This window comes from Mastomys coucha, unplaced genomic scaffold (assembly GCF_008632895.1).
Source record: "Mastomys coucha isolate ucsf_1 unplaced genomic scaffold, UCSF_Mcou_1 pScaffold1, whole genome shotgun sequence".
Lineage (NCBI taxonomy): Eukaryota > Metazoa > Chordata > Mammalia > Rodentia > Muridae > Mastomys > Mastomys coucha.
In genome coordinates this window covers 38,286,158-38,291,661 of record NW_022196891.1, presented here as the reverse complement: position 1 = coordinate 38,291,661, position 5,504 = coordinate 38,286,158, and positions in this window count along the sequence as shown.

Sequence of the window (5,504 nt, the reverse complement as noted above, 5' to 3'; positions counted from 1 at the left end):
GGAGGGGAAACTGGGAATGGAGAAATTTACATGTAAATAAAGAAAATATCTAAAAGAAAAAAAAAGATAGCCATATCAACAAAATTCCAACTATAACAACAAAAATAATAGGAAGCAACAATTACTTTTCCTTAATATCTATTAATATTAATGGACTCAATTCCCCCAAAAAAACATAGACTATCAAACTGGGTACATAAAAAGGACCCAACATTTTGTTGCATACAGGAAAACCACCTCAGTGACAAAGACAGACACTACCTCAAAATAAAAGGTTTGAAAACAATTTTCAGGCCAATGGTCCCAAGAAAAAAGCTGGAGTAGCCATTCTAATATTGAATAAAATTGACTTTCACCCTAAAGTGATCAAAAAAGATAAGTATAAACACTTCATACTCATCAAAGGTATGATCTTCCAAGATGAACTCTCAATTCTGAACCTCTATGTTCCAAATGCAAGGGCATCTACATTCATAAAAGAAAATTTACTAAAGCTCAAAAAACACATTGCACTACATACAATAATAGTGGGAGTTTTTAACACCTCATTTTCTATAATGGATAGATCATGGAAACAGAAATTAAACCAAGACACAGTGAGACTAACAGAAGTTATGAAACAGATGAATTTAACAGATATTTATAGAACTTTTTATCCTAAAAAAAAAAAAAAAGGATATACCTTCTTCTCAGCACCTCATGGTACCTTCTCCAAAGTTGAACATATAATTGGTAAGAAACCAGGCCTCAACAGATACAATAAGATTGAAATAATTCCTTGCATCCTATCAGATCACCATGGACTAAGGCTGCTTCACTCCTCAATAACAACATAAACAACAGAATGCCCACATTCACATGGAAGCTTTACAACACTCTATACAAAGACAACTTGGTCAAGGATGAAATAAAGAAAGAAATTGAAAACTTTCTAGAGTTTAATGAAAATGAAGCCACAACATACCCAAACTTATGCGACACAATGAAAGCAGTCCTAAGAGGAAAACTCATAGCTCTAAGTGCCTACAAAAAGAAACTGGAGAGAACACACACCAGCAATTTGACAGAACATCTGAATGCTCTAGAACAAAAAGAAGCAAATTCACCCAAGAGGAGTCAAAGGCAGGAAATAATCAAATTCAGTACTGAAATCCACCAAATAGAAACAAAAAGAACTATACAAAGAATCAACCGAACCAGGAGCTGGTTCTTTGAGAAAATCAACAAGATAGATAAACCCTTAGCCAGACTAACTAGAGGGTACAGAGATAGTATCCTAATTATCAAGATTAGAAACAAAAAGGGGGACAAAACAGACACTGAAGAAATACAAAAAATCATGAGATCCTACTACAAAAGCCTATACTCAACAAAACTGGAAAACCTGGAAAAAATGGACAGTTTTCTAGACAGATACAAGGTACCAATGTTAAATCAAGATCAGATCAACTATCTAAACAGTCCCATATCTGCTAATGAAATAGAAACATTCATTAATAGTCTCCCAACTAAAAAAAGCCCAGGACCAGATGGGTTTAATGCAGAGTTTTATCAGACCTTCAAAGAAGACCTAACACCAATACTCCTCAAAGTAATCCACAAAATAGAAACAAAAGGTACTCTACCCAATTCGTTCTATGAAGCCACAATTATTCTTATACCTAAACCACACAAAGACCTAACAAAGAAAGAAAACGTCATACCAAATTTCCCTTATGAATATCAATGCAAAAAGACTGAATAAAATTCTTGCAAACTGAATCCAAGAACACATCAAAATGTCATCCACATGATCAAGTAGGCTTCATCCCAGTGATGCAGGGATGGCTCAATATAAGAAAATCTATCAACATAATTCACTATATAAACAAACTCAAAGGAAAAAATATGATCATCTCATTAGATGCTGAGAAAGCATTCAACAAAATCCAACTTCCCTTCATGATAAAGTCTTGGAAAGATGAGGAATTCAAGGCCCATACTTAAACATTATAAAAAGCCATACACAGCAAACCAGTAGCCAACATCAAATTAAGTGGAGAGAAACTTGAAGCAATCCCACTAAAATCAGAGACTAGATAGGGCTGCCTACTCTCTCCCTACCTATTTAATATTGTACCTTAAGTCCTACCCAGAGCAATTAGACAATAAAAAGAGATCAAAGGGATTTGAATTTGAAAGGAAGTAGTCAAATTTCACTACTTGCTGATGATATGATAGTATACTTAAGTGACCCCAAAAATTCCAACAGAGAGCTACTAAACCTGATAAACACCTTCAGCAAAGTAGCTGGATATAAAATTAATTCAAGCAAATCAGTGGCCTTCATCTGCATTAAGGATAAATAGGCTGAGAAAGAAATTAAGGAAACAACACCCTTCAGAATAGTTACAAATAATATAAAATATGTTGGTGTGACTGTAATAAATCACGTAAAAGATCTGTTTGACTATGGCTTCAAATCTATGAAGAAAGAAATTGAAGAAAATCGCAGAAGATGGAAAGATCTCCCATGCTCGTGGATTGGCAGGATTAATATGGTAAAAATGCACATGTTGATGAAAGCAATCTACAGATTCAATGCAATCCCCATCAAAATTCCAACTCAATTCTTCACAGACTTAGAAAGAGCAATTTGCAAATTTATCGGGAATAACAAAAAATTCAGGATAGCCAAAACTATCTCAACAAGGAAGGAAGCTCTGGTGGAATCACAATCCTGGACCTTAAGCTGTACTACAGAGCAACTGTGATAAAAACTGCATGGTATTGATACAGTGACAGGCAGGTAGATCAATGGAATAGAATTGAAGACTCAGAAATGAATCCATACACCTATGGTCATTTGATCTTTGACAAAGGAGCTAAAACCATCCATTGGAAAAAAGACAGCATTTCAACAAATGGTGCTGGTTCAACTGGCTGTTAGCATGTAGAAGAATGCAAATCAATTCATTCCTATCTCCTTGTACAAAGCTCAAGTCCAAGTGGATCAAGCACCTTCCCATAAAAACAGATACGTTGAAACAAATAGAAAAGAAAGTGGGGAAGAGCCTCGAGCACATTGGAACAGGGGAAATTTTCCTGAAATGAACACCAATAGCTTATGCTCTAAGATCAAGAATTGACAAATGGGACCTCATAAAGTTGTAAAGCTTCTGTAAGGCAAAAAACAATGTCAATCAGACAAAATGGCAACCATCAAATTGGGAAAAGATCTTTACCAATCTTATATCTCATAGAGGGCTAATATCCAATATATACAAAGAACTTAAGAAGTTCGACTCCAGAGAACTAAATAACCCTATTAAAAAATGGGGTACAGAGCTAAACAAAGAATTCTCAACTGAGGAATACCGAATGGCTGAGAAGCACCTTAAGAAATGTTCACCATCCTTAGTCATCAGGGAAATGCAAATCAAAACAACCCTGAGATTCCACCTCACACCAGTCAGAATGGCTAGGATAAAAACTCAGGTGATAACAGATGCTGGAGAGGTTATGGAGAAAGAGGAACACGCCTTCATTGCTGGTGGGATTGCAAGCTGGATTCAACCACTCTGGAAATCAGTTTGGTGGTTCCTCAGGAATTGAACATAGTCCTACTAGAGGCCCCAGCTATACCACTACTGGGCATATACTCAGAAGATGCTCCAACATGTAATAAGGACACATACTCCAATCTGTTTATAGCAGCCTTATTAATAATAACCAGAAACTGGAAACAACACAGATGTCCCTCAAGAGAGGAATGGAAACAGAAAATGTGGTGCATCTACACATTAGAGTACTACTCAGCTCTTAAAAACAATGAATTTATGAAATTCTTAGAGAAATGGATGAATATGGATATGGAGAATATCATCTTGAGTGAGGTAACCCAATCACAAAAGAACACACATGGTATGCACGTTCTGATAAGTGGATATTAGCCCAGAAGATCAGAATACACAAAGTACAATCTATAAACCACAAGAAACTCAAGAAGAAGGAAGACCAAAATGTGGATACTTCATTTCTTCTTAAAAGGGGAAACAAAATACCCATGTAAGGAGTTGTAGAGACTAACTATGGAGTAGAGACTGAAGGAAAGACAATCCAGCCTGATATAGCTGTCTTCTGAGAGGCTCTGATAGTACCTGACTAATACAGAAGTATACGCTCACAGCCATCCATTGAACTGAGTACAGGGTCCCCAATGAAGGAGCTAGAGAAAGGACCAAAGGAACTGAAGGGTTTGTAGCCCCTTAGAACGAACAACAATATGAACTAACTAGTTCCCTCAGAGCTCCCAGGGACTAATCCACCAACCAAAGAGTACACATGGTGGGTCTAATGTCTCCAGCAATAGAGGGAAGAATGTCAACATGGAATTAGATACTGAAATTTCATGCATTGTAGATATAGCACAAGATTTGGCTAGTCACAGCAGCATGCTACGAATGACTGGAAAACTAACTAACTAACTAACTAACTAACTAACTAACTAACACCATTGGAATCATTCTCTTCAGAAAACCAGGAAAGTGGAATGGGCTTTTGACTACACAGCTAACTCAGCAAAATATATTTTCATCCTAAATTTTACAACAAATACAGTTCATAGATGTGAAAAAGAAAATTTTTTCTAAATTTAAAAGTAGTACTTTATTGAAGTTGATCTTTAAGAGATACTTAAGGATAATGAAATCCATTGTTATCCAGGTAAGTTTGCTCAGGTTTGTGGTAAGATTCATTTACTTTACAATGGTTTACACAAATATAAATAAATATATAAATATAAATTATATAAATATAGGTACTGAATATGCATTCATGTTATTTTTAAATTATGTGTGGCATACTAACTTATCTATTAAAATTATAATATTACAATGATCTTACATCCACTTGACAAAATGGAAAATCACCTGAAATTCTCTAGAAAAACCTTTTTAAGGATATGTGTATATGTATTTCTGTCCCATATTACTGCATATAGTCATGTAGTTCAGCAGTAATTGTAGAATCCCTTAGAACTGTAATGACAGGGGTTGGCATGCCACTTGACATGGGTTCTGTGCAAGGAATCTATCCTGTGGATTAAAAAATGCACTTAGCTTCTGAGTATTCTTTTCTGTCCTCTAGTAAAAATCTTCTGAAAGGGAGGCAAATTTATTCTTTGTCTAAAAGTCTTCCACTGGGCTTATTTGATGGATCAGTTCTGTGGTACGTGGTGACATGAGTTTGGTCTCCTACGTCCAAAGTTAAGTTTAGAAAAGAGAATGAACTCCCACATGTTGTGCTCTAAACTCCACAGATTCTGTGTACACATACACACAAATACAGATTTCCAGAGGAGAGGTAGGAAGTTAGAGAGCAAAGAAAAAGCTGGAAGGGGAAAATGACAAGTAGAAATAATGTAAATACAGTATACTAGTCTGTAACATTCTCACAAGCATATTATAATAGACCACCAATGGCTCATGCGAATAAAACTAGCTTTTATTCAAAAAGTCTCTTTG